Genomic DNA, 14,228 nt, shown 5'->3' on the forward strand with positions numbered 1-14,228 from the left:
AGCTCCTAATGAGGCCTCCTCCACCCTACAGCCTCACCCAGTCCTCCGGTATAACCATAACTAAACAGAACCATAAGCCAATTGGCTGTAACACAACAGTAAGTCTCCTGGCTATAACATACAATCTAGGCCCACCCGGCTTTTCCTGCAAAATCTCCCCGGTAGGGTTCTCTCCCCTCGTACCATGGTGCAGCTGCTTAGTAGCCCGAGCACCTATGCTCGACTCAGCTGCAGGGCTCTGGCTCCTGTTCTCTCATCATAGTCACAGGGCACCGGAGTGCCCCTGTGACATTCTGCAAGTGAGGTTACCTCCAAATTGGGACTATAGGTTACAGGTTATATACTGGGTGAGTTGCCGTCTTGGGCCCCTCCTACCCAAATGTGTCACTACTCCCAAATTGGGCTCGGATCTTACTCAACAGATTTTTGTTGGGTAGGCAGTTTGTCTTCTGCAACGGAATTTTTTGGCTGACTATTCAGTTTATTTTAAATTCTTGAGACTTTCCACACCATGTGATGACTTATCTTTCCCAACCCCCTTTCAAAAGCTTCCAGGGTTTGGTCTCTCGGACTGTTTCCTTAAGTGTCGTTTTTCTTGTTCTTAGGTTAACTTGTCAAAGGCCTCTAAAGATAAGATTGAGAACCTAAGACTTTTAAACAAACTTGTTGCAGGGCCAGGCAAAGCAAGCAATGGCCTAGATAAGATGATAAACCTTGCCTTTTGTCTAAACTGGCTAATGGGCAGTTAACACAAGAATTCAAACTATTACATTCAATATGACAGCAAGGAGATAGGTGCAGGGAGTTCAGGGAAACTTCACCCCAAAGTTTTGAAAGCAAAACTTGTCACATATATGTGCCAAGCCACAGTGGGGTCAAAACTGCAGTCATGTTATCCCCAGCTCAAAACAAGACATTATCTCAGGGATACAAACATTGTGGTGCTAGACATGTTCTATTTGTATTTATTAGAAGATAAATTATTGGGGGTACTAGCGAGCAGAATAGACATTGGGAAAGCAGCTGAGATCTTCATATAGCTTACGCTTTCCTCCCTTTGGTAGCTGTTCTAGCTCTCATAAGCACTTGTCAGACTAGGTTATGTCTCAAGTGTCTTTCAGGCTAAATGACAGAGAAACTTAAAATCCACTTGTGGTGTAGAAAAGAGAAATCCATCTTTGAGCACAGAAGACCTTGTAATAGAAATATTCTTTTTATTACTTTGCAGTTTTCTCATGATAAATAACTTCTGAAGTGGAACAGACCTCTCATTGCTTTTATTTTCTTTACAATTTAATGAATTACTGAGTGGAACGAACAGAAGAAGAGTTGTTCAAGGGGTAGTTAAAAAAAGGATAATAGTCTGAAGTTTAAAGATTGAGAAGGTAATTATGCATTAATGGTAAGGTGAACTGAACTGTGGAATAACTTGCTTTATGGGAAGCTGTTGAGGCACCATTTTAAAGATGCTGTAAAGCAGGCATGAAGAGGAAAGGCAAGCTGCTATGCTGAACAGATGCCTGGTGCCAGAACTCCACTGTAGGTATCCACTGTAATGGGACTCCATGCAGGCTTAAGAATCCAACAAAGTAGAATTTATTGCAGGATCGAGGCCTCTAGGGTGGACGTTTCTTGGAAGAGATTGAACTGGCCCACTGTACCCCATGATGTAGAAAAACTACAGAGCTAGGGAGGAAAATTAATTTATTAAACACTTCATTCCTCTCCTTTATACCACAGGGAATTCTGAGGAACTGATAATACAGGAACTGGCTGAAACTGAGGCTAAAACATCTGGTTAAAGCAATCTTAAAACTCCTTGACTGAAAAATTCTCTAATTTGAGATAACCAAATATAATAATGAACTTGAAACTACAGTTGAGACAAATGAGTAGAAAATACTTCCAACAAAATTTCAGAGTATATTGTTTCTGTTTAAACAGGAAAAAGACCCATGCAGAAAAGATCTAGATAGGCTTTAGAAATGAATGGTCAGAAAATGAGACCAAAACATGTGATGGATAAAAACAGAAGTGTGTGTGGGGGGGGGCAGGGTACGGCAAAGACTCTCATGATCTGGGATGAGAGAGAGGAAAATTGAAGTTTGCTGTTATGTTATATTTTCCAAAAGGAGGAGATAACAATTCACAATGGTCAACACTGCATTTAGCCATGGTGTCACTTTGGAGAGATAAGAAACACTTTTATGTACACTCAGTTTTGGCTCCAGAGCTTAAGCTGAAAAGTAATTAGCTTGTGCAATCAAGTCACAGAAACCCTTCAGAAGATATTAGTACCAACCTGTCAAACAACAATGAAGCACTAGATTTGGAGTCTTTAGAAGCAAAGCAGAGCAGGATCTCTGGGTAGCATGTAGTTCACTGCTTACTGGTTTAGTGATTGACAGATTATATAAACTGAAAGCCTGACTACGTGTGTCAAAAATAAAGATTAGCTTACTATCAGAATGATTCATTTATATCCAGGATCTTTTTCCGAGTCTAGACCATCTGAGTCTGTGCCATAAATAATGAATGGAATTCCACAGCCATACTGGTATAAATTATAAAGAATACCAAAGTGTACTGTGTTTCCCATTATTGTTAGTAAAATATTTTCCCCACAATTATAACAATAAATAAAAGGATTTACTGTTTCCTGTAAAGGCCTGAAACTCATGAAGTTGGAGGCTGATTTAGCTGAACCCACTGCTCTCAATTTTCACTATTTTTGTTAGTCATACAGTTTGATGTATTTTTTTTTAAAGTCCAGGTACTTGGAGTATGGTGTGTAACAAATGGGGGGGGGGGATGTCTTGCATGATTTCTTGAGTCTATTTTATTGATGTGGCTCTTGTAATCTGCAGGTAAAGGTAATGCCAAGTTGCTTTTTTTTTTTTTTTTTTTTAGCTTTATCATCTTTATGTTTATATGCATTGTGATATTTGATACTAAATATATTTCTTATATGTCAAAGCAGGACCAGGACTGCACAACATAGAATCATAGAAAGTACAATTGGAAGGGATCTCAGGAGGTCATCTAGTCCAACCCCTTGCTCAAGGCAGGACTATCTCCAACTAGATCATCCCAGCCCAAGCTTTGTCTAGCTGGGTTTTCAAAACCTCCAAGGATGGAGCTACCTCTCCCTGGGTAACCTGTTTCAGTGTTTTAATACCTTCCTAATGAGAAAAGTCTTCCTAATATCTAACGTAAACGTTCCTTGCTGCAACTTGAGACCATTGCTCCTTGTTCTGTCACCAATGAGAACAGTCTCACTCCATCCTTTTTCAAACCCCACTTCAGGTAGTTGAAGGCTGCTGTTAAGTCCCCTCTGTCTCCTTTTCTCTAGACTAAGTAAGCCCAGTTCCCTTGGTCTTTCCTCAGAAGTCACATGTCCTAGCCCCCTCATCATTTTGTCACCCTCTCTTGGATTCTTTCCAATTTATCCACATCCTTTCTGTAGTGGGGGACCCAAAACTGAACACAGTACTCCAGATATGGCCTTACCCATGATGAATAAAGGGGAATAATCACTTCTTGTTACCTGTTGGCAATGGAACTACCTACCAATGTAGCCCAGTATGCCATAAGCCTTCTTGGCAGCAAGGGGCCACTTGTGGCTCTCATTCAGCTTATTGTCTGCTGTAACCACCAGGTCCTTTTCTGCAGAGCTACTACTTAGCCAGTCAGTCCCCAGCCTGTAGTGGTGCATGGCATTGTTCCGTCCTAAGTGCAGAACTTTGCACTTGCCCATGAAGTTCAACAAGGACGCATCCACACATGCAGGTATGTGTGCTTGCAGCATCTCAAATAGGAGTGGCACAAATTTGAGCCACGGATATTTGCCTCGGCACACATGTCTGGACATGTACTTTGATGTGGGGCAAGTTGTGCCACTTGGGGAAAAATAACCTTGCCCACCTCCTTCAGGATCTGCAGCAAGGGGGAGCTTGGGGCCAGCACCTGTGCTGGCCCCAGCAGTATAAAAACCTGTCCTGACAAATAGCTAAAAGCTACTTGCTCTCTGGAGCATCTGGGGAGGAGCCTTTTGGAGGAAGTTGGCCATGCCCCATCCTGTCCCAGGCTGCTGCTGCAAGATTGGTCTCAAGAGCTTCTGGGGAGTAGATCGCCAGGACCTTTCCTGCCTCTGGCTGGTCCTAAACCTTGTGAATGTGTACACCTCTGAAAAGGACCCAGAGTTGATGGACTTCTTCCACCTAACATCCACTTACATCATAACCCTCAGTCCTCATGAGTCCTGGTCCTTAGTGGAGACTTTAATGTCAACCTGGACCTGTGGGACCAGTCAGGCGGGGAATGGAACCAGGCCACCATATGCATCCATGGGGAGATCCTGATGGACTACTAAGTACTCCCTGATGCATGTCTGCTTTGTCTGTCACTCTGACAGCCCTCTTCCCTTCATTATGTGAGGGTGGGGGAGAATCAGGCATGCCGCTCCTGGTTGGTCTGAATTTATATCTCATTGTCACATTTTGCCCAGGCCTGCTCCTCCAGTGTCCAGCCCACCCCCTTCACTGATCACCACCTTATCTAGGCCCAGGTCACACTAGGGCCTGGGCATTTGGTGTTGGCCCACTGGCATTTTAATGCCAGTCTGCTGAAGGACATGGGCTTCAGGGAAGCATTCCAGGAGTTCTGGATGGCCTGGTAGGAGCAACGGGCAGGTTTCCCCTCAGCTCAGAGATGGTGGGATGTGGGGAAGGTGCTCATCTGACTCTTTTGCCACTACTACACTTGGGAGCACACCTGGCAGAGGGAGGTGGTCCAGGAGCAGCTCAAGTGGGAAGTGCTGGAGCTGGAGAGTCACCTGGATGCTGACCCAACCCACCCATCCCTCTGTGGAGAGTGTCAGAAGAGGTGGGTAGAGCTTCACACTCTGGGCAACCACAATGCCTGCAGTGCATTTGTCTGTTCAAGTGTCCAGCTCCTTTGGGAGATGGAACACAGCTCACACTACTTCTACATCCTGAAGAAAAGGTGGGGGGGGGCCAAGAAATACATTGCCTGCCTCCTGGCAGGAAACAACATCCACCTCACAGATCCAGGTGAGATGTAGAAGGCTTGTGTGTGCTGGTACAAAGAGCTCTTCTCCCTGGATCTGACTGACACTGAAGCCTGTTGGACCTTGTGGGAGAGACTCCCACAGATCAGAAAAGGCAACTGAGACCAGCTGGAGACTCTTCTCACCTTGGCTGAATTTTCAAACAATTAGAACTACTAGAGCTCCCCCTGACCTTTTCACTAACTAGAATGTGGGGGCACCTGCCCCTGCAGCCATAGCTCCCAGCAGCAGGTTTCATCCTGTCTGGCAGCTAGGCACAATGGGTATGTGATGGGGGAGGTGAGTATTGCAGGAGGGGGCTAGAAAGCTGTGTGGGGCAATATGTGTAGGTGGTAGGGACATGGGGTGTATGGGTAGGTGGGGGATTGTGGGGGAACTGGGTTTGGGGGGGCTGTATTTGGGGCTGCTCAGGAGGGGTGGGTCCTCTGCCTCCCCTCAGGGTGCAACCCCCACACAGCACATGGGCCCCATGGCCCACATCCCTCCCCCCGCATGGCCCCAGCCCACCCCCCGCAGGGCCCACAGCTCACCAGCAGCAGCAGCAACTATCAGAGTGCTTAGGGCCTCCTGGCACAGTCCCCTCGTGTGGAACAGGGCAATGAGGGGCAGTGTGCCTTATCCCCAACTGCCTGGCACAAAGCGCTGCCTGTGCCACATTGTGCGGGCCCAGCCTGGCCTGACACCGTGCTCTTTTGGACAGCTCCAGGCCACTTGGGCTGTCACCTGGGGCCCTGTGTGTGACCACCTGTCACACCAGGCCAGGTCCTGCCTCCATGGAACCAGACCTGCCCAATGGTATGTGGGGCCTGTGCACATATGACCCAGTCCAGTGTGACAGGCAGTCCCCATGAGTGGCATGGGGCCCCAGGTGGTGACACGGAGCTGCCCAAAAGCGCACGGTGCCACACCGGGCTGAGCCCATATGATGTGGTGTAAGCAGTGCCATATGCCAGGGGGCCAGGGATGAGCCATGTTGCCACCCGCTGCCCTGTGCCACGCAGGGGTACTGTGCCAGGAGGCCCTAAGTGCCCCAATGGTCACTGCTGCTCCTGGTGAGCTGTGGGCCCTGTGGATGGGGCATATTGGCCCTGCAAGGGGGCAGGTAGCAGACCACCCCTACCAATTTGTCCCCCACATCCTCCAGCCCTACGTCCACCCCCAACTTACCTGAAAGGAACCTGGGTCAAAGTATCTGTAGCCTGCATCACTGTTTGCCCTGCACAGTCAGGCAGCATGCTGCAGCATCAGAGCAAGGGGCAGGCATAGAGACACACTGGTCGGCTACCAAAGCATTTCTGTGGAGGACCAGAGCCTCCACTTGCCTCCAGGAAATGTCCTGGACCATATCCCTCCCCCCGCACGCCCCCTGCCCTGCTTTTTTCTTTTTTTTTTTTTTTTTTTCCTGGGTGTGGCTATCCCGGTATCAAATTTTGAGCCTGCGCTGCAAATATTCAGTGCAGGGAACTATTTTTTGTTTACGGTGTGCCTCTTGCCACATCTGAAACTGCTTTGAGATCTGATCAGAGGCATGTGCGGGCTCCTCTGGATGTGCCCCATGTGATTCCTTTTGGATTTTATATTTGTGTTTTTGATTGTTCCTCCCAAGGTGCTGACCCTTGCATTTGTCTGCATTGAACTTCAGCTCTAGGCCAACTTTCCAATCTGAGATTCTTCTGAATTGTGCTTGCAATCCTTCCAAGTTTTGTATTGTCCACAAACTTCCTCAAGAAGGTTTTTATGCCAGCATCCAAAGCATGAATAAATGCATTGAACAGCAGTAGGTCTATGGCAACCCGCTGTGGCACTCCATTCAAAACCTCCTGCCATTCTGACATGGACATGTTAATAATTACCCTTTGCTTGCTGCTATTGAGCCAGTTATCTATACATTTTATAGTAATTCTATCTAGCACACATTTCTCCAGTTTCTTTATGGAAAGGTCATGTAGGACTTTGTGAAAAGCTTTGCTGAACTCCAGATGCACTATATTCCCCTCATCCACCCAAGTAGTTGCTTTGTCAAGAAAGGGATCAAGTTTGTTTAATATGATTTATTTTTCGTAAGTTTATGCTGGCCACTGGTGAGCAGCCTTTCTACATCCACATGCTTGCAAATGAATCTATAATAAATCTTTTCTGTTCTCTTTTTAACCATTTAACTGCCAGTACTAATTGTGATTTCAGAGCATTTAACTAGACGGGTTTGCCCATTCTCAAAGGGCGATCCATCTTTTTGTAAGTGCATGACTGGACAAGGGTGTGATTCTTATAGCTGGAAAAACTCATTCTACTAAGAAGTGAAAATACCTGGATGAGACTGGTGAAGATGAGGCACTGCAGGTCAAGAATTTGGCTCTTAGCATATCTCGGTGCATTCTTAGTGTTCCAGAAGCAGGCATCAGGGAAGTGTTTGGGGCAGAACATCATCTAAAAGGTGTAGTAGCATCCCAGGAGTGTGTCTCAAAGATACACAGACTGTATCTGGGGCTGCAGCATGTCATAAGTGAGTATATGTTGTTCTCAGATTTTCTTTTGCTTGTTTTGTTAAAGTTTTCAGAGTTACAGAGAGAAGCTGATAAAGACAAAACCTAAAGAACAACAACCAAAAATCTCAAAAGTACTACTTTTTAAAATCTCATTATTGGGGAAATTACTGAGAACTACCATGAAGAGCTGTAATGTAATGTTTCCAAAGTCATCTTGCTGTTTCACGTTTATTTAATGAGATATACCTCAAAGTCTTTAATATATAGCATGAGATATACCTCAAAGTCTTTAATATATAAAGTCTACCATTGACTCCAGTGTCTAAGGCTCTTGATTGAACAGTAGCTACTAGATAATTTGTGTTTACATTTATACAAGGAAGCATTTGGAGACCTTGCATAACACACTATAATACTTAGGCATCAAGGACCAACACCATTTACAGAAGAACTTGGGTTTTTAAAAATATAATAATAATACTAAATATACTATATTATTGATTATTTATATTCTGGTGATGGCTATATGTGCTAGACACTGTGCAAAGATAAATGAACATGCCTGGCATGTTTCAGTCTAATGAATTTGTTTTAAAATATATAAAAAATCCAGCCTACTTTGCTATTTTTTATTCTATACCTAGAGCTAAAGATGTAAGTGTTTATGGAGGAGTTTTACTTCATAAGTTACATACACCAGGGAATGGAAGAATAGTTGATGGAGTGCTGGATGGTAAAACAGATCTTTATGGGAGTGGGGTTCTGGTAACACAGAGTCAGTATTAAATCCATTAAAATCTATCTAGTTTCACCAGCGTATGCAAGATCAAAGTCAGGCACAGGAAAATAACCTTTAAAATGCTTTTCAAAGCAACAAATAGAAAAATCAGTAGTACAGCTATTTTCTAGGCAAAGTAGTAGCTACCATTCTCTTCATAATTATTCACTTATATCCTCCTTTTATTTCTCCTGGTGAGGTTATTACATTGAAAATTATTATTAGTCTTTATCAGAACATCTAAAAATTCTGCTGTATCAGACAGACTGGAAGAAATACCCCTTACCAGAGCATTGTTTCCAAATACTTTGTTAATTACCTGCTTGCCACCCCACTCTGCTCACATGTAGAATCATCAACAGACAGTAAGGACTTTGAATAAAAATGTTCAGAGGGGTGACATTTTAAAAAAAAAAAAGATCCAGCTGCAAAACTGTTTAATTTGATCCAGATTTTGTGAATAACTGCCCTCATGGGAATAGTCCCACTGAGCACAATCATATTATTCATGTGAATAATGCTATTCATATGCATAAGTGTTTTCATAATCAAGGTTTAATTCTGACTTCAGCTAATGGAGTTTCTCCAAATCTGCACCAAGTATCTTCATAGATCAAAACCTGCCATAGTGGGTACAGCTACATGAGATGTATATTGTGGAGTTGCCTAATTAGCTTCACAGTAGAATTTCAGCATTTACATGTGTAGTACTATTAGGATGGAATAAACTAATTAATTGTGCTGTAGGACAGTACTGCCACACAAAAGTACTATCCTACAGTGAAGTTGCAGACTAGGGGTGTGCGAAGCTCCAGTTGCCAATTTGATTCAGAGAAGATTTGGTCTGATTCTGCGGCTGAAATATCAAATCTGAATCCAATCACAAGAACCATTATAAGCTCTGAATAGATTTGAAGCATCCAAATTGATTTGAAAGATTCAGTGATTCAGAGATTCAGAAGGCAGTCTTGTAGGGAAACAGAAACTGAGGAGAGGGAAGGAAGCGGGGGGAAGACTGCTCTGATATTGACATCTGTAGCTCTACAGTGACTGTGATCTTGCCCTGAGCTGCCTTCCAATTACAGTGGGGGAGGGACATAGAAACAGCTCATAAGGCTCTGTGTGAAGCCTCTCTCTGCCTTTTCTGTCTGTTGGGAAGCACTGGTGTGATCAGTGAGGGCATCAGTGGGCTCTCCTTCAAGTGAAGGTGATGGATGAGTTCCACATGGCAAGGAAAATCATTGTGGCCATGAACATCATGGTGCAGGGGTGGCTTGTTGAGCAGAGCAAGCTCATCCGTGGCTTCATGGTAACCAACAGTAGGGCTAATATGGTCAAGGCAGTGGCTACCTTTCACAGAGGCCTCAGTGGCTACCTATCTTGTTGAGGGCGTGGAGCCAGTGATATGTCGCCCCTTGGCCTATTGGGCAACACACAACCAGACGTGGCAGGATCTGGCCACAGTTGCCCAGGAACATCTGTCCTGTCCACCAACCAGTATTCCAAGTGAGAGGGTGTTCAGCATTGCTGGGGATGTTGTGACACCCCACTGCACCTCCTCAAATCCTTGTTTGGTGGAGAAGCTGGTGTTTCTGAAGGTGACCCTCTTGCTGTTGGGGTTCTGCAAGCTCCACATGTGGACAGAGTGAGTGCCACCCTTCTCATTCTGCACCTATTTCCTTTATTTAGTTGCTTTCACAAGCATTTAATGCCTTGCTCTCAGAGCCGGAGGTAGCAGTTTAGTGTTCCACCAACCAGCAAGAGAAGAACATCTCCCTGCTGAATTCCCATGCCAGGACAAACTTGGAGGTGTGGGCTGGGGCTGTGGGTAAGGAGGAGACCCCAGGTCCTAGGTATGACCTAAAACTGCACCCTGCCAGGGTAGGGAGGCCTGGTGGGATTGCCACTGGTGCGGCAACCCCAGGAAATGCCAGGACTGTGAACCTCCCTGGTGAAAGGTGGTTAGGGGGCACCTGATAACCTCCAGCCACCATATGCATGCAGAGTCCTGACTGGGGAAAGCCATCTGCAAGGCATGATGAGCTGCAGTGTAGGGAAGGTATGGCGCTGTGGAACGGATGCCACCGGAGGGGCCTAAATGGGCAGACTTCCACTTGGGTAACATCTGAATTAGTTTTCCATCAAGAGCAGGAGGCTCACAATTCTGACTGGCCTGAAGGTGGGGCCAGGACCTAAAGGGGAGCCAAAGTCCCAGAGAGGGGACCACAGCTAGAGTGGTATATAATCTGCGAGGCATGGGCCACAGTGTAGGGAAGAGATAGAGCTGCAGATTGGATGTCACCCCTAGACATCAGGGACAGACTAAATGGGCAGCCTCCCACCTGGGTAACATCTGAGTCAGTTTTCCATCAAGATGTGGCAGGAGAAAGAGGGGTGGGCAGTTGGCCTAGAAACAGGTGGGCAGGATGAGATCTAACAAGTACTGGGAAGGCCCCATTACAGGCTACCATCCCTGCTGCATTCATCCCACTCTGCCTTAATGCACACAAGATGGACAAGGTTCTTTAGGTCAATCTGGTATCTTTTAGTAGACCAACTGAATAGCTGGAGAAATATATCTTAGCAAGCTTTCAGTTTTAAAAACCCTACATCAGGCTGAGGAAGCATCTGCATTTTATGTGTGTGCTCTTCCTTGATTAAATGAATAGTAAAAAAGCCAGAGACTGGGCTGATATGCAAAAAAGCCAGTCAATGAAAATATAAATTATGTCAATTTGTGTCACGGGGTGAGAGACAGGTTGGGAGTGGTTGGGGGAGGAGGTACCAGTTAAAAGTGGAGAGGTACCTGAGGAGTCAGATGTCCAGCAGGTTGCAGTATGTCAGAATTCCAATGTCTATATTGAGTCCAATAGTTTCTGTATCCACTGGTTGATGAAGTGAAGTTCATAGTCTTGTCTGTGAAAAGAGTTTTGTAAATACCCTTTCAGGATCAGGACTGAGAGTTTGGAGAAAGAGTGGTTTTCTTGTGAGAAATGTGCCCTCAGTGGTAATTGGGTGTTCTTTTCTTTAATAGATGTTCAGTGTGCATTCATTCTGGTGTGCCGTTGTTGTTTGGTTTCTCCAACCTATTTTCCATCAGGGCATTTAGTGCTCTGGATGAGATGTATAATTTTCTGGAGGTGCAGCTCTAAGATACAGGAATAGCAATGTGTCTGTTGTGTGGCATAGTAATTGTGGGTATACTGGAGATATGTTGGCAGGTTTTGCATTTCTTGCCATGGCATGGTCTGGATCCATTTAGTGTGTTTTGGGCTGTAGGAATATTGCTTCTGGTGATAAGGTTAGCAAGGTTTGGTGCTTGTTTGAATTTACAAAACACTTTTCACAAGCGAGCCTATGAACTTCACTTCATCAACCTCCTAGATACAAAAACTCATGGACTCAATATAGACATTGGATTTGTGACACACTATAACCTGCTTGACATCTGACTCCCCAGGTACCTCTACATTTCTACCTACTACATCCTCCTCCCTCCACCCCTCCCAGCCTGTCTCACACCCCGTGACACCTAAATTTACATTTTCACTGACTGGCTTTCTTGCCTGCATACCAGCCTCTGACTTCTTTACTATTAAATCATGGAAGAGCATGCACACCAACTGTAGATGCTTCATCAGCCTCAGTCTGATGAAGGATTTTTAAATGTGAAAGCTTTTCAAGCTATACTTTTCAACTATTCAGATAAATAAAAGTTCTAATAAAATATATCATATCTACTCAAATAATCTTGCCGTCCTGTTCCTTAGATCTATAACCAGAAACCCAGTTAACACACACAAGTGACACAAGGTTTGCTTTCAAAAGTTTGAGGTGCACTTTCACAGAAGCCCCTGCACTTATTTCCTTGAAACCTGGAAGGCTTCATGCCCTCAGAAAGGGCTACCACCCCTGATGCTTTCATCCAATTCTTAAAAAAAAAAAGACAAAAGTTGTAAGTATTATAGTGATTCCCCATTATAGTCTATGGTCAAATCACTGAATCGTACCAAATTAGCGCCGAATCTTTTGAATCCAATTCAGCCGAATACATTTGGGACAGTGATCTGAATCACCAAATTGAATCAGTGTCCCCTGAATCAGCCGAATCTGAATCAAATATTGGCCACTATGCACTGGCCTATTATATAATGCTAGCTAGCCCTACAGGGCTAGTGCCCCAGGTAGCCATTCTGCGGCACTTTGACTCAGGTTGGAGCAGCCCCAGGCTGGCAGGATGACCCATGGGGCCCCCTGCCAGCCGGGGCTTCTCCACCCTTGCTCAACATGCTGTGGTCCCAGGTGCACATGCAAACGGCATGCCCAGGAGCAATAAACCCCATCATGAACTGTACTGGAGTTTAGTCAGGTGTGCTAATTACACGTGCAGACATGCACAATGTGTATTTAGACCAGGGGCAGGCAAAGTCCAACATGTGGGTTGGATTTGGCCCACAGTGGACTCAGTTTCCCAGCAGCCCTTGCAGTCTGTTCCTGTAGTCTGTTTTCACGGAGACCCCGGGAGTGGTAGGGTCAGGACAGCGTGGGGGCAGGATTTCCGTAGAGACTGTCGCAAACAGTGCTGGCAGAGTGCTCAGCTTGGCAGGGACCTGCTCTGGGGCTAGGGCTGGGGTTGGGGTTGGGGTTGGGGTTGGGGCTGGGGCTGTTGCAGTAGCCCAAGCTAGGTTTAGGGTTAAGGTACAGTTAAAGTTGGAGGATCATAAAGGGTTGGAGCTTTCCAGCTGGGGGTGATGGGACTCCTGGGGCTATGTTTAGGACACAGGTGGGTAAGGCAGTCTATGCTGATATTAAATAGAACAAACCCTGAGCTCCCCCATCTAGGGTTGGGGGTGGGGAGACTCCCAGTGATGAAGTCTATAAATGTCATACCTAAAATTTAGTTTTTAGATGCTTTGTTATAAAAAAAAAAAATGAACACGGTGATGAATAAATTTTATAAAGCCCTGATGTGTCAACATTCTATGCTGCATACTTAACTTTAATCCTTTTTGCAATCCAAATTAAGCACCTACTTAAATGTTTTGCTGGATTGCAACCTTGCTCATTTTTTGTTTCAAACCTTTACCACCTCTCCTTTTTTATTGTAGTCGATAGCAAAATTAGCAGGACTAATTTGAACTCTCATATAGCACTAGATGTGTGAAAATATGTAAATAAGCATGTTTGCTGGTGGTATATAAAGAAAGTGAATATACAGAATAATCAGTTTCAGTATCTTTAGACCACAACAGACATTCTGAATTTATTTTGTCAGAGAAAGGAGTTGCATGTTGAAGAAATAGGATACATTTTTTCCTTAATTGTGGAAGTTCTTTGTTTCTCCTGCTTTCTGTAATGGCCTTAATGTTCTTTTCAGGCAACATCTTGCTTTTTTAAAGTTGTACCTTACCTCAGGCTTTGTCTTACACCCTTACCTCTCCAGCTGTCACGTTATTTACTTAGTATCATTTTGGGTACTATCCATGTTGATGCCTACAGTAGCTCCAATTTTGGGTGTACCATGCCTGGTAACTGCAAAATTCTCATTCAGAAAACAGGTCTAGGTGCCCAGGCTCTTAATACATGGCACCTCTGAATAGTGATAAGAAACTATGTTCTCATTTCTACTCCCTGAATCACTTGTATTTTTCATTAGGCAATCTGCCGCCCGTCGGCCTGGGAAGTCTGCTGCTTCCCAGGGGCCCAGGGGTAAGAAGCAGAAATAGTCCTGGGACCAGAATCCAGATCTCCCTGTTTGCTGCTAAACTCCCTGACCACGAAGGCTAGGGACAGACTTTACATATAAACCGGTTTAATAGATTTCATAGACATTAGGGCTGGAAGGGACCTCGGAAGATCATCGAGTCCAGCCCCC

General features: G+C 44.9%; 1 long non-coding RNA gene across 1 annotated transcript in view; it reads left to right on the forward strand.

Moving 5' to 3' along the window:
- The first annotated feature begins 300 nt into the window (after window positions 1–300).
- The window catches only part of LOC109324525, a 15,794-nt gene continuing 1,866 nt past the window's right edge, over window positions 301–14,228 (forward strand). Inside the window, exons 1-2 of the long non-coding RNA XR_002104948.1 lie at window positions 301–428; window positions 13,638–13,643. This is a non-coding gene — a long non-coding RNA (uncharacterized LOC109324525). The remainder of the gene's footprint in view (window positions 429–13,637; window positions 13,644–14,228) is intronic.

Source organism: Crocodylus porosus, unplaced genomic scaffold, assembly GCF_001723895.1.
Source record: "Crocodylus porosus isolate Cpor-Errol unplaced genomic scaffold, CroPor_comp1, whole genome shotgun sequence".
Classification (NCBI taxonomy): domain Eukaryota; kingdom Metazoa; phylum Chordata; order Crocodylia; family Crocodylidae; genus Crocodylus; species Crocodylus porosus.